Source organism: Oncorhynchus mykiss, chromosome 10 (assembly GCF_057628025.1).
Source record: "Oncorhynchus mykiss isolate SJ-2025 chromosome 10, ASM5762802v1, whole genome shotgun sequence".
NCBI classification, from domain to species: Eukaryota; Metazoa; Chordata; class Actinopteri; order Salmoniformes; family Salmonidae; genus Oncorhynchus; species Oncorhynchus mykiss.
In genome coordinates this window covers 25,873,769-25,895,680 of record NC_143031.1, presented here as the reverse complement: position 1 = coordinate 25,895,680, position 21,912 = coordinate 25,873,769, and the positions used below count along the sequence as shown (strand labels likewise).

Here is a 21,912-nt window from a genome sequence, read left to right as displayed (position 1 = left end):
CAGAGGGGAACAGAGGGGAACAGCGATATATATATATATATATATATATTACTTTTTCTTGTGACTATGGCATCGTACGAGTTCATTCGCTTTCCATCAGAGGAACTGTTAGAATTATGTTCTAAAGAACAGCTGAATGTTGTATGTTGCTGAACACCACAAGGATGAATTTAGTGATAAATGTCAAAAAAATTATATTAGGTTGATATTGAAGGCCAATCTGTGATGATGAGTAGTATTCTTGAAGTTACCACTGGGGCAGCCTCTGCTGCGGGCTCGCTGTCTCCCTGTAACATTACAATGGCTGCTCCATCTGTTAGTCCTAGTAGTTTTCTTTTTGAACAGCAGAAAGAACTACTTCTGTTACAACTAGAGCATGATCGTGAGAAGCTAGAGCATGATCGTGAGAAGCTGGAGCATGAGCGTGAGAAGCTAGAGCATGACCGTGTAAAATATGAAAAATAATTGCCATTTAAACACGATTCGGAGCGTGCTAATCGGCTAAAGTATGAAAAGCAATTGGAATTTAAACAGGATTTGGAGCATACTAAAATCAAGCTGCAACAAGAGCGGCTAGAGCTGGTTAGGGAAGGAAAGCTCTCAGAGGAGAGTTTGCTCTGGGAAGGTGACCAAGAAGTACCTAGGGGTTGCTCCTCTTTTGGTCGTGCACCGGACACATTTGATATTGTTGGGAACTTACGGTTGTTGCCTAAATTGAATGAAAATTACCCTGAGACATTATTTTCGTTGCTGGAGCGTGTTGCTGACGCTAGGAGTTGGCCTGATTCTGATTGCACTTTAATGTTACAGTGTGTGCTGACTGGTAAAGCGCAGGAAGCATATTCAGCTCTTAGTGTAGCCGACAGTGTTAGTTATGATAAGGTTAAAACGGCTGTGTTACAGATTTACGAACTGGTCCCAGAGGCTTACCGCCAACGATTTAGAACTTTAAAAAGGGATGATAAACAGACTCATGTTGAGTTTACACGAGAATTATATTCAGTTTATCGCTGGTGTTCCGCCTCTGCAGTTATGACTTTCCAAGGGCTGTGTGATCTGATTATGTTAGAGCAATTTAAGGACACATTCCATGATCGTATAGCCACGTACATTAATGAACAAAAAGTAGACTGTCGCTGAAGCTGCGGTTTTGGCGGACGGGTATGTTTTGACTCTCAAAAGTGTCTTTGCAGAGCCCCATATTCGGAGTGATTGGGGGCGTTCGGAGAGATTTGGGCCTCGCTCACCGAGATACTTTGGTTCATGGGCAGAGTTTCATTCAACTAGGGTTGAGCCTCCCGTGGTAAAGCTGACTTTGGTCAAGAGTGTCACTACTGTCAAGGTTCAGGTCATTGGAAAAACGAATGTCCAGTTCTCAGGGCTAGGGGTAAATTCAGTCCGTGTGCTTACGTTAAATCTAAGCCTACGGCGTTAGCTGCGCCTGTTCCACATCAGTTGACTCCTGACACATTGTCTCATGCCCAGGGCCATGTGAAAGTCCATATTGACCAAGACTATATACCTTTCATTACGGAGGGTTTTGTGTCTATGTTAGGAAGTAAGGACCTTGTGCCAGTGAAGTTCCTAAGACACAGATGCGTATGAATCATTTGTGTTGGAATCTGTGTTACCCTCCTCTGCTGAGACTGATTTGGGGAATAGTGTTCTAATTAGGAGAATAGGTTTGAACACTGTCAGTTCCATTGCATAAACTCATGTTGGGTTATGGACTGGTGAAAGGTGAGGTTGTTGTGGGGGTGCGTCCTTTGTTGCCTATTGAGGGTATCGACGTTATCCTTGGGAATAACTTGGCTGGTGAGAGTGTATGGCCTGTTGTGTTTCCATCTCTAGTGGTTTACACTATGCCGTCATTTGAAGGGATTCCTGATGAGAGTGCGCAGATTTTCCCCAGAGGTGTTCTCTGCGTGTGTCACTGCGGCAGCTAACGAGAATACCACAAAGAAGTCTGTCAATGCTTTCCCTGTTATCCCGTTATCTGTATCCCGCTCCGATCGAATCAATGCGCAACGGACTGACCCCACATTAGAAGAGTTGCGTGACCAAATTGTGCCTGTGGAACAGTTGGGAGATGTCGTCCATGGCTATTTTCTCCAAGAGGATGTCTTGATGAGAAAGTGGGTGTCTCATGGTAGTTGTTTTCTGGGGGAGGTCTCACAGGAGAGCACAGGTTTCAGTCCAAATGACCTTGTGTTTGGACATAGGGTGCGTGAACTTCTATCTGTTCTCCAGGATGACTGGAAGTCTCCTGAGTCCCCTCAGTCCGTGTTATCTTATGTGTGTGATTTCTAGCAACGCCTGTATGCCACTGGTGAAATGGCTAAAGAGAAGCTATCATCTTCACAGGAGAGGATGAAGGGCATATTTGATCGCCGAACTGAGACTCTTCACTTTAGTCCAGGTGACCAGGTTCTTGCTCTGCTGCCAATTGTTGGTTCTCCTTTTCAAGCCAAGTTTCAAGGTCCATATACGGTGGTGCGCCAGTACACTGAGCAAAACTATCTAGTTGCCACTCCAGAATGGAGAAAAGTACATCAACTGTGCCATGTAAATGTTAAAACCCTATTATGCACGTTCCTCTGTTATTTTGGCCGATACCGTTATTTCCCTGAGTTCTTGTCATGCTAGGTCCGTGCATGAGGAGGATGATGTTCCTGGTCCCGACGATTGCATACTGCAGGGTAGATTGAAAAATTCAGAGACACTGAATATTTTAGACAGCCTTCTCGCTCATCTACCTGTTGGTGGGCGGAAAGAGATGGTTGATCTGATTCAGAGATTCCCAGGTAAGTTTTCTGATACACCTACACGTACAAACCTAATAGAACATGATGTTGACATTGGAGATGCTGACCCCATTCGTCAGCGGTTCTAGAGTTTCTTCAGAGAAACTGCGTTGTCTGGATGCTGAGGTCGGGTACATAGCAGAGCCTTCTTTCTCCAGTTGGGCTTCTCCCTGTATCTTGGTCAGTAAACCAGATTGGACAAATTTTGTACGGACCACCGTAAGGTAAACAGTGTCACTAAGCCAGATTAATTTCCTCTTCCTCGGATGGAGGACTACTGTGATCAAGTCGGCGCAGCTAAGTTTGTGAGCAAATTTGACCTGTTAAAGGGCTATTGGCAGGTGCCACTGATGAGTAGGGCACGTGAAATCTCTGCCTTTATTACACCCTCTGGTCTGTACTTGTATTCGGTTGTGAGTTTCGGCCTGCGTAATGCACCTGCCACTTTTCAGCGACTTATGAAAAGGGTTGTCTCTGGTCTGGCCGGGTGCGGTGCTTATCTGGACGATGTAGTGATATATGCAGATACTTGGGAGGAACATCTGTCCAGTATTCAAGCCTTGTTCGACCGACGAGCTGCGGGTCGCCTCACGATCAATCTGGCTAAATGGAAAGGTGGTTGTGAAGTGCATCCTGTTCGGGCTAAAGTGGTAGCTATTGATGCTTTTCCACCACCAACTACTAAAAAGGAACTGATGCGTTTCTTGGGAATGATTGGTTAGTACTGTAGTTTTTGTAGGAACTACTCTACTGTGGTCGCTCCCTTGACAGATTTTCTGAAAGCTAAGGCTGTTTACGTATGGTCTTCTCGTTGTCAACAGGCTTTTGAAGATGCAAAGAGCTTGCTTACCTCAACTCCGGTGCTGGCTGCTCCTCGCGTGGATTTGTCATTTACCTTGCAGGTGGATACTAGTCATGTGGGGGCAGGTGCAGTTTTGCTGCAAGCAGATGTGTCTGGGGTTGAGAGGCCTGTTAATTTATTTTCCAAAAAGTTTAACAATTATCAGTTGAACTACTCGGTCATTGAAAAACACAAGTCGAGGTTTTGTCTCACCAGGGGTGATGGTCGGATTCACGGTTATAGTTGATGGAATGAGCGTTACACCAAGGCCTGTACTCTGGAGCGGGATCGATTTGGAGGTGGAGGGTCCGTCATGGTCTGGGGCAGTGTGTCAAAGCATCATCATCGGACTGAGCTTGTTGTCATTGCAGGCAATCTCAACGCTGTGCGTTACAGGGAAGACATCCTCCTCCCTCATGTGGTACCCTTCCTGCAGGCTCATCCTGACATGACCCTCCAGCATGACAATGCCACCAGCCATACTGCTCGTTCTGTGCGTGATTTCCTGCAAGACAGGAATGCCAGTGTTCTGCCATGGCCAGCGAAGAGCCCGGATCTCAATCCCATTGAGCACGTCTGGGACCTGTTGGATCGGAGGGTGAGGGCTAGGGCCATTTCCCCCAGAAATGTCCGGGAACTTGCAGGTGCCTTGGTGGAAGAGTGGGGTAACATCTCACCTCAAGAACGGGCAAATCTGGTACAGTCCATGAGGAGATGCACTGCAGTACTTAATGCAGCTTGTGGCCACACCAGATACTGACTGTTACTTTTCATTTTTGGCCCCCTCTTTGTTCAGGTACACATTATTCCATTTCTGTTAGTCACATGTCTGTGGAACTTGTTCAGTTTGTGTCTCAGTTGTTGAATGTTATGTTCATGCAAATATTTACACATGTTCAGTTTGCTGAAAATAAACACAGTTGACAGTGAGGACGTTTCTTTAGGTCAACAATCCTAACTCCCAAGGAATATTCTTTGTATTATATTGTGAAAATCCCTGAAATATGGTATTTCTCTGTCTTGTTTTTTTACACTCACTGCGTGTGTGAGTAATATCACATGATGTTAGATTGCACCTCCAGCATGATAAATACTGCCAAAATGTCAATCTAAGTATTTCTGTTTGTGTGAACGAGAGTGATGAGTGTTCGTGTATTTTTTAAATTTATTTTACCTTTATTTAACTAGGCAAGTCAGTTAAGAACAAATTCTTATTTTCAATGACAGCCTAGGAACAGTGGGTTAACTGCCTGTTCAGAGGCAGAACGACAGATTTGTACCTTGTCAGCTCGGGCATTCGAACTTGCAACCTTTCGGTTACTAGTCCAACACTCTAACCACTAGGCTACCCTGCCTAGTATACATATTTGTGGATGTGGAAGAGAGAGTGGAGCGAGTTTGTGTGTGCTGTGTGTGTGTGTGTGTGTATGTGTGTATGTGCTCACTGTTTCCCATAAGCACTGTCCGTCAGCTAAATAGCCGATAACTCATTGTAAGCCAGCTACTTTTTTAAATGAACTAGGCTTCTTTTCATTTAAAATGTGTAATTCTCTAGTCAAATAAAGTCCATTTGGCCTTCTCCCGCTAGAATGAACGATATGCACACAGATAGATCAATGAGTGAGTTAGTTATAAAAAGTCTGATATGCATCTCCTAGTGATTTATTTAGAGGACAGGTGCATGTCAATCACAAAGTGAGCGATGTCAGGAAAACTGCTGGTTTGTCAGTCTGCCGACTGTCCCTCCTCTCAGTATCTGTGTTATTGCTGTACGCTGTGGTCTCCAGTGAATGCGAGTGGTAACCATTAGTTGAAATCCACTTACTGTTTTGTGGCACATTCATTTATTATTTAATTTGGCATGTTTCATAGGCCTACACAGCCACGGAGGCTATTTACTGTGCTTTGATGACCGAAGAGCTTGTGTTGACTAGTTTATAAAAGGTCTCCATCTGACTGAATAAAGTCAATGTCCTATATATAGTAACCGAAAGGTTGCATATATATCCCTTTGCTATTCATAAATCATACAACGTAGTTATGTCAATGGTATCACATCCGAACATGTAAACCAAAGATCTTGTTTGCTTTTTGGCAATTATATGCAGACAAATTATGAAAACATTCTCGAATATGTTGAATCCTCACTGCAGGCACAATAGGTAGTGGATAGAGAGAGCCTCATTCTGGTCCAAAATATGATAACAGATTGAAGGTTATAAAAGCTAATGTCATGATACTTATATGGTATTCTTAAAGAAATTGATATATGCCTACTGATTTGATTAAAGTATTGACAATGGAGTAGTCCTGTTGCATTCTATGTAGCAAAGCCCATGTTTAACACCTGCTTCATTCTTCAATAATACTTCTAGGTCTATTCATTGGCACCTGACTTCGTATAAAATGTGGGGGTGCACAATCTGGACTGGGAATCCTCGCTCTGAAAATGTTTGCATTTAAAAAACATTTTCCTGCAATTCTATATTGTTTCCCAACAGAGAATCCAAGTTAACTTGACAGAACACAAAAATGTTTCTTAAGTTTTTGTAACAAACTAAATTGAGTAGACTAGATATAGTTTGCCACAATAAATGAAATTGAAAGAGTAGATTAGTAATCTAGTCAGAAAAACTAGTCTAATATACCGCCTTCCCTCAAAGTCCCACCCACAGTGATTGGCTGACAGGCCAAACTTTTTAAAAGATAGGGTAAGGAAATAATGTCATTTCAGTGAACTAAGTGTCATAGCAGAGCCAATAAAATACAGCACTTGAAAAACAAACATTGTGGAAATTCATATCTTGCAGTAAAACCATAATCTCAAGAGTTAACAAGTTTAATTTTAAATAAAGGCTCTTACATAAGATAGTTCTGATTATATAGGCCTAGAAGATATCCAAAACCACCACCACACTAAATTAAGTAATGGTCTTTCTACTCAATACAACAACTACTTTTACCAATATGGGAGGTAAAGTCATTAAAGTATTCAATAATTTAGCTGTGTATTTAGGATGGAACGCCCCACCCCCCTCGCTGGGGGCATCACACTGTGCCTATCAGGATTTAGCCAGAGGGGCTCAGTTCTGGTCTCCTCTGTGACAGCAGAGCCAGTCTCACGCTCTCCCTCATATGGTTGGCCGACTTACTGCACTGCTCAAAGCCTCTCAGCTAAACCTACATCTCCCCATCTCACAAATAGAACCTTAAGTCAATATTAAAACGTACTGTGACAACATGAAACTGGTGGTATCAGGCACACAACGGGGACAAGGGTACAGGTTGAATATGGGTCATCCAGAATATTACATCATTCATAGCATGTCCATTTACAGTGCATGTTTGAACTACTAGACAAAATGACGATGTTTCAGAATCAGAATATTTAGGAAAGTCAGCTGGCTCACTTGTTGACCGTAACTGCTTTGTGAAGTCTACCCCATCTGTCCAATGCATCTCCGTGAGGGAAAATAGTCTTTGGAATCATATGGTATCATGTAAACATTCTCATAAGGCCTCAGTTTTTTGCTTAGAGGGAGGGGGTGAAAGGGCAGCTGGGAAGACGGAGACTAGAGCCGGGACAATACCAGTATCGAGTCACTCGTTAGTATCGTGGCAAGGAAACAAAACACCAAGCGGGTTTAACTTATTTAGGAAAATTACCCAAATGTTGGAAACAAATATCATTGTCATCCAGTCGCATGCATTTATTTTCTAAGCTATAGCACACCATATTTCACAAACAACAGCTTTTTAAAAAAGACCAAAGAGTTGCCATGGAAAATATATTACGACACTTGTACCGTCACTGCCCTAGTGGAGACACAGAATAAAGCTTAAAAACAGTAAAAACTAAAACTACAGTCCACCACTTGTTTTGTTTTAATTTCTCACCTACAGTAGATCTCCACAACCAACAGCCTGCCCAGTCCCAGTGAAATACAAGTGTGTGTGTGTGCACGCGTGCAAGCACAAGCATATGTGAGGAGGTTGTAAGTAAACTCACTGGATTCTGTTGATGGGGACTTTTTTCTCCTGGAGTTGGGATAGCATGCGCTCCTCCTCTGAGGGCAGCAGGACGAGCAGAGCCTCTCCTCCCTCCTTATATCTGTAAGGTGAAAAACAGTAGATTTTTGTTTTAAATTGTTTGTCCTAAATGTATAAATAAGTTAATTGGTCAATAGCTCACAGGAGTGGGTGTAATAACATATGATGAACAAAAATATAACACAACATGGAACAATTTCAAAGATTTTACAGAGTTACAGCTCATATAAGGAAATCAGTCAATTGATATAAATTCAGTAGGATTGGAGATGGATTTCACATGACTGGTGTGGTAGCAGAATCAGAATTAGTTAGGTAACATTGATAAATAAGATGTTTTATTTACATAATAATGCTTATGTGAGATATTTGTCATTAGGATGTCTTCTTTTATATAATACTGTTGGCAGTTTGCAGTTATCCCTTCTCTGCTAGGGCTTAGTCACGAGGGGCCCAGAGAGGGGAGAGGTCAGGCTTGTCTTCATATGTCAATGTATCTGTTAAACCATGTGATGCTATGAAGAATATCAGAAGGGGAGGAGGACAGAATGGAGGATTGTCTTCTTATGGGAATGTGTCTAACTATTGTATGGCCCCTCTGAGGTTGCCCTTATCTTGATTTAGTATATGACCTAAGAGGCTCACTGTCTTTTCAGATCTTGTCCAGGAGGGGGTGTATTTGAGATGGAAGTATCTAGAATTGACAATTTATATATGCCATTGGATGAGGTAATGGTTTGGTACTATGTTGTACCAAGAACGAGATAAGAACTTCGTTTAGGAGACCAAACTGAACGATTATTTATAGCTAATGCTATCTGGCTACGGGATACTCCTCTTTCAAGTAAAAGGTTCTTTGTGAACTGTTCTTGAGATCTGTTTCTCGTCATGTGAGTTGAGATGGGTGTGTCTTGGCTATAAATGATACTAACAACTGTTTTGTAAGCACTCTCAGAGAATTCATTTATAGACACTGAATTGATCTGAGAGTCACAGGGCTATGGTGAAGCTCACATATAATTAAAAGATGAAGTTTATGTATAACTTTGACTGGTGTCTGGTTTGCTCTCTCAATGTTTAGTAATACAAGAAATTACCACGACACTGGGCAGCCATAGGTCCACCCACTTGCCAGCCAGGTCCACCCACTGGGGAGCCAGGCCCAGCCAAACAGAACGCATTTTTTCCCAACAAAAGGACTTTATTACAGACTGAAATAATCCTCAGCACCCCACCCTCCCCCTCAGACGATCCCGCAGGTGAAGAAGCCGGATGTGGAGGTCCTGGGCTAGCGTGGTTACACATGGTCTGCGGTTGAGGCCGGTTAGACTTACTGCCAAATTCTCTAAAACAACATAGCTTATGGTAGAGAAAATTGTGGACATTTCTGCTGTCAGCATGCCAATTGCACGCTCCCTCAAAACTTGAGACATCTGTAGCATTGTGTTGTGTGACAAAACTGCACATTTTAAAGTTACCTTTTACTGTCCTCAGCACAAGGTGCACCTGTGTAATGATCATGCTGTTTAAATCAGCTTCTTGATATGCCACACCTGTCAGGTGGATGGATTATCTTGCCAAAGAAGAAATGCTATCTAATAAGGATGTACGGAAATGTGTTCACAATATTTGAGAGATGTTTTATTTCAGCTGTAAAAGGATACTGCTCAACCACAAATGCATACATAACTTCTACAATCTGCTACATTTGCACAGTTAATGTTACACCTCTTATGATCATAATGGACTTGTTTTCATCATGGGTTTCATTTCATAAAGAAGTCCTTCATGATTATAGGAGGGTTATGGTTTTGTGACCAAGTCAGAGATGCAGAGGGAGAGAGATGGGTTGCAAGACAAAGGTGGTGGAGTGAGAGCTACATTCTTCAGCTCAGCAAGAAGAACTGTGAAATACATGCAGAGTCAGACTTTTATGACAGAAAGAGAGATAAACAGACAGACTGAAACAAAGCTGTAGAGGCTGAGCTGATGCTACATTGGCAGCTGCTACAACTCTCTTTGCACATTACTTCAAAATACCAGGCAGCTAGTGTGGTGTTCCCAGCTTTCGGCAAGGGTGATCTCAAGGCAAGCTTAAGTCGATCAAGTGTGCAACGGAAGTCCCCAATTTGAGGCGTTCCCCACCATTTAAGGCGAAGGACACTGTCTACCGGTCGTACCCGCCTCCCACGTGCTAGCTCACATTGCCCCTGCCTCAAGCTTGCTGTGTACCAGAGACAATCGTGCCAGACAGGTGGGGGCGAAGGACACTGTGCGCGCTTGATAGTTAGCGACACTGTGCGAGCTTGATAGTTATCTAGCCAGCACACACTGTCATCCCAGCCTCCTGTGTACAGGAGTCCTCCTTAGAAGTAGGTGGCTAAGCTAGCACACAGTGTCATTCGCTCCCGCCTATTTAACTAGGCAAGTCAGTTAAGAACAAATTCTTATTTACAATGACAGCCTACCAGGGAACAGTGGGTTAACTGCCTTGTTCAGGGGCAGAACAACAGATTTTTACCTTGTCAGTTCAGAGATTCGATCCAGAAAGCTTTCGGTTACTGGCCCAACACTCTAACCACTAGGCTACCTGTGGGCATTCCTGCATATGCAGGAACCCCGGTTAATAATTCTATTGGTCAATTTTTAAGTTAGGACAACTAGTTAGGACAATACCCTAAAATGCGGATCACAAGTGAACCATTCTCTAATCCGTAGCCGAAGTTCATGCCCCTTTGTCGGTGATTGGTCAACAGTAAAGATTCTTCAATTGTTTGTCATTCAACGAGCAAATTTTTTTTCATGCACATTTGTTAACTTGACAAATACTATACCAAACATATTAGTTTGATGTAAAATTGGACGACTAAGATCTCCTGTGCAAAAATCTCAAAATGACATTTCTTGAGTCATAGATTAACAAACAGTACTATTACCGCTTTTTTCTAGTTTTAAAAGCGAAGGTCTTTTAAGGGAGGTGCCAGTCGAACTGAATCATGCTGACACCTACAAAACAGCAGTAGCATGCTGCAAAGACCCCAAACAAATGCAAATGTCTGATCGCAGTAAGCCTAGAAAGTATTCCCCTTCCATCCTGTTAGTTCACACAAAAGAACCGACAAGCAAGAATTTTACCAAGGGGTATGGCAACTCAGAAGCTTCAGATTGTGACATTCGGAGCCCAGAGGTTTAAACAGCTCACTCAACAGACTGCTGAACTAACTGCAATACACACTGTAGCAGTGCAGTGGCTGGAAGCACATACTGACTGCTTAAGACGTGCGTACATTGTTGCTGTCATTAAGTGTGCGTCTTTGACACAGCTGCACAGAGCTCCGAATAGGTAATGTCTGTCTTAGACACACACTCACTCTTACACCAATACTCACTCTTTTTCACAAAAATACTGCTGCAACTCCCGGGTGCTATTGGAGTGCGATTACACACACCCATGAGTCAGCACTGCAGCTGGGCAAACTGCTATGGTACCAACTCACCAATGTAGTAACAGAGAACAATACAAAACCAGAACAGCATCATGTGTCACCTACAGTACAGTAGGTACTGCTGGATTTTGGCGCTTTGGAACATATTTGAAAGCCAGTCGGAGTTAACACTCGAGGTTATAATGTGCAAACTGTAGGCCACAGGGAAAGGTGGTGTGAGAGGTGGACCATACAACACTGCCATCTGGTGAGTAGGTCAACTATTGTGATATGTGATGATAGGATAATGGATTGTCTATCAGAAGGAACTTAACTGTTGCACTCTATGCAATAATTGTAATGGTGTCTTGTGGGTACATTTGTGCAAATGGCAGTGTCCCTGGAAGATTCAGCACTTCACTGTGATAACTTCACTTTAAAACTACTGTTGAAAAAACGTAATTTGTTGGATTAATATTTTCCCGAAAGTCTACCAAGTTTCAATAGAGGAAAAATGTATTTATTACGAGACTCCCAGGAAATATCCCAGAAATTGGAAGTGCCAATTTAAAGCATTTAAAACCAAGATAGGGTCACGATCACAGGGTTCTCCGCAAATAAGATGGGTGCAGCGCAACTATGTAAAGATTTCAGAGCAAATGAAACTGATATTTAGTAATGATAAGAGCACTATCTTTGATCGCCAATGATGTTGTTGTGAATTGCGAAACAGGCCATTCATAAATTCAGAGTGTTATGTTCCTCAATTCAGCAGTAGGCTCTCAACACAGAGAGCTAAGGACGCAACCCAAAAACAGCATTGCCGAATCATACGAACTTTGTAACGGTGGTCAAACACAAAAGATGCTAAGCTTGTTAGATATTCTGTCATTAGTTATAGGTTATCTCCTATATTTGGCAAATTTGAGTTTATGATTATACAGATTTTTATTTTTATTTTTTATTTTACCTTTATTTAACCAGGCAAGTCAGTTAAGAACAAATTCTTATTTTCAATGACGGCCTAGGAACAGTGGGTTAACTGCCTGTTCAGGGGCAGAACGACAGATTAAACCTTGTCAGCTCGGGGATTTGAACTTGCAACCTTCCGGTTACTAGCCCAATGCTCTAACCACTAGGCTACCCTGCCGCCCCATAGATAGCAGATCAGCTCATAGATGACTGGGAGATATAGTTTAAATAAAAGGCCTCTTAACGGGACCAACATTTAAAAAAAATATGCATATCTACTCTCACACAGTTTGTTGATGTCACATTCTCTACCGAAGCTCTCGTATGGGCAGCAAGAACAAGACAGCACAGAGAAGCAGGGGAAATGTTATAGCAGTATTTTGACATGCAAAGGCAAGAGACCTGCTTTGATTATGCAACCTATGAAGTACAGAATAAACTTAGCAATTTGAATGCGAGACAGGAGTCATTTTGGGTTTCAGTGGGATTGGGACTGGATAGGAAAATAGCCTAGGCTCTAGTAGAGGAGAAGATAGAATTTTCCATTATGCCACTGAATTGTAAATGGACAGAGATGCCTATGTAGTGAATTGTGCATCGTTTCAAGTTTTAGTCGTATGTACGGTATACGCATATTCAGTGCATTCGGGAAGTATATGGACCCCTTCCTCTTTTCCACATTTTGTTACGTTGCAGCCTTATTCTAAAATGGATGAAATTATTATATATCCTCATCAATACCCAATAATGACAAAGCATTAAACAGGTGTTTAGAAATTTTAGCAACTGTAGAAAAAAATGTATTCAGACCCTTTGCTATGAGACTCAAAATTGAACTCAAGTGCATCTTGTTTCCATTGATCATTATTGAGATGTTTTTCGACAACTTGATTGGAGTCCAAATGTGGTAAATTCAATTGATTGGACATTACTTGGAAAGGCACACACCTGCCTATATAAAGGTCCCACAGTTGACAGTGCATGTCGGGGCAAAAACCAAGCCACAAGTTCGAAGGAATTGTCCTTAGAGCTCCATGACAGGATTGTGTCGAGGCACAGATCTGGGGAAGGGTACAAAAACATTTCTGCAGCATTGAAGGTCCCCTCCATTGTTCTTAAATGGAAGAAGTTTGGAACCACCAAGATTGGCCGCCCGGCCAAACTGAGCAATCGGGGGATAAGCGCCTTGGTCAGGGAGGTGACCAACAACCCAATTAGAGCTCTGTCAGAGCTCTAGAGTTCCTCTGTGGAGATGGAAGAACCTTCCAGAAGGAAAATCATCTCTGTAGCACTCCATCAATCAAGCCTTTATGGTAGTGGCCAGATGAAAGCCATTCCTCAATAAAAGGCATATGTAAGCCCGCTTGGAGTTTGCCAAATGGAACCTAAAGGACTATGACAATGAGAAACAAGATTCTGTGGTCTGATGAAACCAAGATTAATCTCAGATACCTCAATTCTTATTAGGCAAAAATTTGCCAATGCCCTTCATGTGATCAGGTTCTTCTACGGGCTTGTAATCTCAGCTCCGAAGTAAGGAGGGGGAAAAACTATTTTAGAATAAGGCTGTAACGCAACATGTGGAAAATGTAAAGTGGTCTGAAAACTTTAGGAATGCACTGTACATCATCCAATGAAATACCTACTTGCAGGTTCCTTCTCGACAATGCAACAATAAGAAATATGAACATAAAGTCAATGGCAGTAGAACAGAATACATATTTTAGCAGATGTACAATACAGGAAGGCACAATTTATAGGCCTATCAAATGTGACTGTTTGAAGAGTCAATGACAGGTCAAAGAGGCACATCTTTTATCGGCTATACTGTAGGGGTCAATTGTGCGTGTGCTTTTACTTTGTGTGAAGTAAATACTTTAGGCTAAAGGCTTCCATGCAACAACCTGATTAGATAATGTGGCAGAATATTTTTATTTGCTAATCTGATGCTGCACATGTGCATTTTATGGAATTGCATTAGTGCCGGCATTGGGGTAAAATGTTGTCATTTCACAGGTCTTGTCATAAACATTTTTCGGAAAATATAAAGAGTCTGCCCGGGACCCCAGTTACCCATGTTAATCCCTAATATGCACATTTTCATTCATATACAATGAAAACATGCCCTTCAAGGAGATGGTGCATAGACTTTTATTCCAGGTAAGGCTAGAGAGGGGTTATTACCTGGCGGTTCGTCCCACTCTGTGGATGTGTGTGTTGGCGTCCTCTGGACAGTGAAACTGCAACACCCAGTTCACAGCAGGGAAGTCTGCAAAGTGGGGGGGACGTAACAATTACTCACCACCAGCCGTGAAGAACCTGCTGCCTTGTATCAGAACAGTAAATATTTTTCATTTTAGGGGCAGCGTTTGAACTGTGCCCAAAAACGGTATCTCTGTCCCTACTGACTACGAACATCGAGCCAGTCTGTAGACTAGACTGCTGAAGTGTTAGCATTACCTAGGCCTCTGGCTGCAATGTCTGTGGCGAAGAGCACAGCGTTCTTCTTCTTGATGAAGTCGTTGTAGACCTCCACCCTCTTCATCTGCTGTTGCTTCCCATGCAGGGCCAGGATGGGCATGCCCGGACGCAGCCGGCAGAAGACCCGCAACAGGTATTGCACCTATGGATGGCGAGAGAAAGAGAGACTTCATGTTTGCAGCTCAGACTACAACTTGACCATGAAGCTATAATAAGCCAAATGGAGGAGCGGTTACACGAACTAGCAGAGTCTCACCTCTTGGCAGCAGGCAAAGAAGACTATTACTTTCTTCTGCAGGTGGCTCCTGATGAAGGAGAAGAGCATGTTGACATTCTTGGACAGCTCACACACCACGTAGTTCTGCTCCAGTGTGGCCCGCGTGCTACATGGACACACAAACATGACGTTTTTAGATTGGCTTCTTTCAGGTGGTTTATGTTTGTCTTTGTCTTGTTGCTACAGAGGATAAAGAACTAAGGCGGTGTGTGCCTTAACATTTAAAGCTGGGGCAGCATTTGATTGTGCAGCATACCTGGGTTTTTAAAAAAAGCAACAATTTGAAATAACTGTAAAAACTTGAGTGATTTTACAAATGTTTCAAATAGTAGGCTATTTGAAGCCATACCAGCTTCGCTCCTAACAGGTCTCAGGTAAAATGCAGTTTAAAACACTGACATGCACTGCCTGAGGAGCCCTGACAAGGCTGACAGAATCCTTTCATCTCTTCCTCTGCTGCAGTAGCCTGACCTTCCTTAATATAATAAATGAGCTTCAACATCGAGGACAAAGCCATTACAGCAGCATAAACACTAAACCAGCTTATCAGCAAAGGCTCATTGAAAAAGCTACAGAAGAGCATAAAGCAAGCGCTGTATGATCAAAGTGTAAGACTGGATTGAAGTTGCTAACATTCCGATAAACAATTCTATGTTAGTGGGAAAGAAACCACACTATCAATCAGCACCTGACTGCACAGTGACACGTCATTCTTTAGAAGGGCTAGGGACTTCACAGAGCATCCATGACAACGCTCGTATTTGTTGCATGTACCGGACCACTTTTGCATTTCCCGTATTCATACCAAATACTGGATGTCAGTTTGTCCCGATATAGGCAATCAATGTAAGCACCCTGTAATCGCTGAGTATTAACATGCACATGATCTACTTGTAGCTCCGGAGACTCATTGAAATCCCTACTGAATTCAAACATTACCGTACACAAGTATATCAATTCAGACTGTTTTTCATTTGCTGAGTTTATAGAAATCCAAGGGACGTTAACCCCAACTGCCAGATTTCTAAAAGCCAAGACTAAGAGTATTTGATACAGGACTATAGTGGTGTTGTTGTGTTATATAATAGAGCTCCTACCTAAACTTGGCCTTCTCGTGCACCCAGACGTACTCTGGGTCTTGGAGGCTGAGACGGGCCAGGTCTTTCACTGACTTGGTCTGTGTGGCTGAGAACAGCAGTGTCTGACGGGTCTTGGGGAGGTTCTCCACTATGGCGTTGATAGTGTCGGCAAAACCTATGTCCAAGATACGATCCACCTTATCCAAAACTGGAAGTTAAAAAGCCATTAGGACGATGTCACAAGACCATAGATTTTGCAAACAAGTATATTAATCTCCAATGATCTGACTACAGATCAAAACAGTGCTACTCAAGCAATGTTGCTTAATATTAACGGTAAGAATGTGAAAAAAAGTCCATAAACAACTTATAGCTCATACAACAGTAAAAAAAAAAAAATCCACCATAATTTGCAAATAAATCAATAAAAAAAAACTACAATGTGATTTTCTGGATGTTTTTCTTCTCATTTTGTCTGTCATAGTTGAAGTGTACCTATGATGAAAATTACAAGCCTCTCTCATCTTTTTAAGTGGGAGTACTTGCACAAATGGTGGCTGACTAAATACTTTTTTGCCCCACTGTATGTTTTTAGAAAATGTTTCACTAATAAAAAAATGTAAAGCTGAAATGTCGTGAGCCAATAAGTAAATATTCAACCCCTTTGTTATGGCAAGCCTAAATAAATACAGGAGTAAAAATGTGCTTAACATGTCACATAAGTTGCATGGACTCCGTGTGTGCAATAATGTTTAACACGATTTTTGAATGAGTACCTGCTCTCTGTACCCCACACAATTATCTGTAAGGTCCCTCAATGAATTTCAAACAGATTCAATCACAAAGAACAGGGAGTTTTTCCCCAATGCCTCGCAAAGAAGGGCACCTATTGGTAGATGGATAGACATTTTTAAAAAGCAGACAATGAATATCCCTTTGAGCATGGTGAAGTTATTAATTTCACTTAGGAAGGTGTATTAATTCACCTAGTCACTACAAAGGTAAAGGTGTCCTTCCTAACTCGTTGCCGGAGAGGAAGGAAACCGCTCAGGGATTTCCCCTTTTAATAGTATCTTTATTTAACTAGGCAAGTCAGTTAAGAACAAATTCTTATTTTACAATGACGGCCTACACCGGCCAAACCCTCCCCTAACCTGGTCAAGGGACTGTAGTGACAACTCGAGTACCGAGATACAGTGCCTTAGACCACTGCGCCACTCAGAAGCCCAATGGGATGAGCAAAGTCATTGCAGGTCTTTACAGTGTGACCATTTTACTCACATACAAACCCAAATATTTAGCTGTGCAACCTGCAATTTTTATTTTAGGCGCACCAGTGGTTGCATGTGCTTGTTTTGAGATCAAGGCGAGAAGCTGCATGTAGCCACGTGTGCATATTTGTTCATATTCTTTGCTAGTGAGTTATTAGACCAGTTATAGCTAAATTCTATTCAGCTATGAGGGAGTGGTTGATTCCTACAAAAGCACAAAACGTGTACATTTCTAGACATCTTTGAAAAGCAAGTCAGGTAAAGAGTTTATATTTTTATGTCTTAAAGGGACAGTGCTGTATTTTGAGAGAGGTTTGAATAAGCTAAGTAGCCCATAGGCAGAGGGTAGCATAATTTGTCTGATTCTCTGTAATATGGCATTGTAATAATAATTACATTTATTTTGTAAAGTGGTTTCTTGAATCAAACACATCTTCAGTAACCTCCTTATCTGAAGGAAAAGTGGATAAACAAGTTAATGTCAAGGCCTGCATATTTTTTTCCAAAAATCTCACGGAATGTAGGCCTACATTGAACACCACACATTGGCTGCTACTGTAGGCTGAATGATAGGACAGCTATTTCCATGTTAAATGTTACAGGATGCATTTTCTCCATGGTTTGAGACGGTAAACCACTAATAGGGATAAATTATGATCAAAATAGTCAGAGCCCTACTTGGCCACTGTTATAACGGTAACTTAAAGCGGGTACAGCCTCAGTGTTCACAATAAACGGGTGCCAGAAGTTGCACAGAATTTTCACAACGTTGAAGTTTGCACTCAGCCGACCTGAAATTTGCTGTGCCGGAAAAAAACGAGGGAACATTGCTTTCAATAGTTATCCATATTACCGGAACGTCATCTTATTCTAACTATTTCTATGGCAGATTGTCAGCTAAAATGTATGGAAGATGCCAAAACTTATATAACAATAGATGGCGAAATCAAAGATAGGTCAGACCCATCCAGGTAATCTACTCAAAATGGTGCCTGAATAAGGCACACAGCATCAAAGGACCCCACAGACCAGCAGTTCTCCCTAACTGTCAGGCAGATGGTCTCTGAGCCAGTTGGTATCTGAAACCCATCAGACTCCTGAACACTTGAACTGGACTGACCCCCTGCTCTGATTCTCCTCACCTTAGCACACATGCACTCAGGCATGCACACATATACTGAACAAAAATATAAAAACTCAACATGCAACATTTTTACTGATTTACAGTTCATATAAGGAGATGAGTTAATTGAAATAAAATTAGGCCCTAATCTACAGATTTTACATGACTGGGCAGGGGCGTGGCTCAGTGGGGATACAGACAGTCAATCAGAATGAGTTTTTCCCCACAAAATGACTTTATTACACACAGAAATACTGCTCAGTTTCATCAGCTGTCCGGCCTGCTGGTCTCAGACGATCCCGCAGGTGAAGAAGTCAGAGGTGGAGGTCCTAAGCTGGCATGGATGCACACGGTCTGCAGTTGTGAGGCCAGTTGGAAGTACTGCCAAATTCTCTAAAACGACGTTGGAGGCATATGGTAGAGAAATTAACATTAAATTCTGAAACAGCAGCTCTGGTGGACAGTCCTGCAGTCAGCATGCCAATTGTACAATCCCCAAAATGTAGACATCTGTGTCATTGTGTTGTGTGACAGAACTGTACATTTTAGAGTAGCCGTTTATTGTCACCAGCTGTAGGTGCACCTGTGTAATGATCATGCTGTTTAATCAGCTTCTTGATATGCCAAGCCTGTCAGGTGGATGAGAGAAATAAGCTTTTTGTGCACATGGAAAGATTCTGGGATCTTTTATTTCACTTTACATGTTCCATTTATACTTTTGTTCAGTATATACATTTATGCTACACACACAATCACAACTGCTCCTACCAGACTCTTATTATACTGCTAAATTTATACACCCCCCCCCCCCCCCATACATGTGTAAATATTGGACTATAAATTGTGCCCTCCTGTACCATTCTTATGCTAAAATGTGTATTCTATTATACTGCCATTTACTTTATGTTGGTATTATCTTTCATTACTTCTTGTTGCATTGTCAAGAAGGAACCTGCAATTAAGCATTTTGTTGGACAAAGTATACCATGCGTACCCCGTACATACGACAAATAAAACTTGAAACTTGAAAAGGTTAGCAAGATACTGTAGCTAGCTAGCTAGACTGACGGTGGTCAGTGCCCTATTTGTTGACTTCCATTAACTCCATGTGGAAATTCCTTATTATTAATATATATATATATATATATATATATCCTTTAACCTTGCCTAAATGAATCAATGATCGGTTGCAGAATCCAAAGGAATAACAGGGCACAAAACGTTTCCTTTCAAAACCAACATGAAATGATCAACAAATACAGGTACTTGAAAGTAAATAGTGTACCTTTCTGCCAATGATGAGGCCGGCAGAGAACTCATGGTTCTTGCCCACTTTACAGAGCACCCCGAGGTCTGATAGGCCAGCTCTCGTGTGGGGGAGATGATGAGGGCCCCCAGGCCATCCATTGCTGTCGATAAACATTCCAATACCTGGAAATGAAACCAAGACGTGTGAAAGGCAATGACAAGCCATCAATAGCCTGAAATAATGGATGCATTCATATCATCGTGTAGGCCCTATCTCTCTCTGGTCACCCCCAAAACCAATTCTTTCTTTGGCCGCCTCTCCTTCCAGTTCTCTGCTGCCAATGACTGGAACGAACTACAAAAATCTCTGAAACTGGAAACACTTATCTCCCTCACTAGCTTTAAACACCAGCTGTCAGGGCAGCTCACAGATTACAGCACCTGTACATAGCCCATCCATAATTTAGCCCAAACAAATACCTCTTTCCCTACTGTATTTATTTATTTTGCATCCCATTCTTTTTATTTCTACTTTGCACATTCTTCCACTGCAAATCTACCATTCCAGTGTTTTACTTGCTATATTGTATTGACTTTGCCACCATGGCCTTTTTTTGCCTTTGCCTCCCTTATCTCACTTCATTTGCTCACATCGTATATAGACTTGTTTCTACTGCATTATTGACTGTATGTTTGTTTTACTCCATGTGTAACTCTGTGTTGTTGTATGTGTCGAACTGCTTTGCTTTATCTTGGCCAGGTCGCAATTGTAAATGACAACTTGTTCTCAACTTGCCTACCTGGTTAAATAAAGGTGAAATAAATAAAATATCAGCTTGCAATATTGCATAGATATAGAACACAATTGGGTACTCACAGGAATGAGAAAGGCCAGTGTTTTTCCAGAACATCTTTACCTTGCAACGCAAAGTCAATTGTCTGTCTCTGTATTTCTGTGGGCTGACAATACTGTGCTTCCATTAGACCTGGGGTAAACAACAAAAATGTCAATCCCAAACAAGAGATACTTTCAATGGTATAATATGTTTGCCAATGGCATGTTGGTTCACATTGCATTAATGGCAAAAGCAGTCAATGCCATTTCATAACCAATTTATGTTTACCTCACAGGGTATTCTTGGAGATGGGGAAATCTGAAAACCTCTCAGCATCCTTGGCATTTATCTAGAAGACAAAAGTGTTCAAGTGTATCTACACTGCCCCAGAAGTAATGATATGATACAAATCATTGTCAACAGCAATCATTTAGCTATCGTTACGCAACCTAGGACTTCCTAAAATGACTTATGGGATAGGAGATTGCTTTGATAAGACTGAAGATGTGATAGCTAGCTAGATATCTCATTTACAGTCTCATATCTCATTTACAGTCCTAGGACATGTTCAGTTGCCAGACGTTATCCAACATTGCAGGTAGACAAGCCATGAATAGAGCCGATGTGAGTCCTTATTCTACATGAGGTGTTTGATCTACATAGCGTATTTCTATCTCAATTCTGCAGAATGCGGCCCTAGCCATCTACGCCAGCTAACGTTAGCTAGCTCGTCTCGCCCTACCTCGTAGGATAAAAACAAAAACGTTGTTTACCTCGTTATATTTGTTGACCAGCCGTTGAATACCTTCTTTCTCCACCTGCCATTCAGGTTTCCTTTTCTGTATTTTCTCCTGTTTGACTCTTGTTTTTGTCGTATTGTATTTCTTCTTCCATCGCTCGAAGTTATTCACAGGATCAGCGGTGTCGGTTGGGTTTTTCTTCCCCATCTTTTTCCTGGGGGACAGATTTGGTCGGAGAATTCAATGTTTGAAAAATAAATGTTTGGTAATTCAGCCATTGGTATAAAAACGCTGAAGCAGACACGCATGTAGACGCATAAATATGACGTTAATGAAACCGCAAGAGGGATATGGGAGATGTAGTTTATTAGTCAGATTCATTGCAAAACGTTCAGTCTGTTGCAAAGCTTTTTGCAACGAAAACGTTTACTCCAAACGGAAAAAGTGTTGCATCTCTTCGTCCAGCTATGGACCCATCACTTAATGGAGCAGCTGACCAATTATGCAAGACTTCAGTTTTGGGTTAACCAAAATTAAGTTGTCGTGAACGCACCATATGGATCATGCTTGAAGAGAGGTGTATAAATGTCCCATCTGAACTTTTCAGATCAGCTCTTTTGCCAATAATTAGACAAAATATCATAGTTGGGCTGCCTGTGTAAACAAAACCATAGTGCTCATTCGGAAAGCAGTTTCAGATACAAATAATTGTATTCAAGCTGCAATATATATATTTGATTATTATTATATATGATATATATATAT

The 21,912-nt window shown here is 41.7% G+C and overlaps 1 pseudogene across 1 annotated transcript in view; it reads right to left on the bottom strand.

Annotated features, from left to right (window-relative positions):
* LOC110534872 (putative ATP-dependent RNA helicase DDX10) overlaps nucleotides 1–21,479 on the bottom strand; it is a 110,530-nt pseudogene extending 89,051 nt beyond the window's left edge. The window contains exons 1-11 of the transcript XR_016484021.1: nucleotides 21,181–21,479; nucleotides 20,696–20,756; nucleotides 20,449–20,557; nucleotides 19,609–19,754; nucleotides 17,630–17,651; nucleotides 15,948–16,137; nucleotides 14,830–14,956; nucleotides 14,553–14,715; nucleotides 14,277–14,361; nucleotides 7,655–7,756; nucleotides 7,452–7,461 (exon numbers count right to left, since the gene is read on the bottom strand). The product of XR_016484021.1 is annotated as a putative ATP-dependent RNA helicase DDX10 (transcript). The remainder of the gene's footprint in view (nucleotides 1–7,451; nucleotides 7,462–7,654; nucleotides 7,757–14,276; nucleotides 14,362–14,552; nucleotides 14,716–14,829; nucleotides 14,957–15,947; nucleotides 16,138–17,629; nucleotides 17,652–19,608; nucleotides 19,755–20,448; nucleotides 20,558–20,695; nucleotides 20,757–21,180) is intronic.
* Between the last annotated feature and the right edge of the window lie 433 nt (nucleotides 21,480–21,912).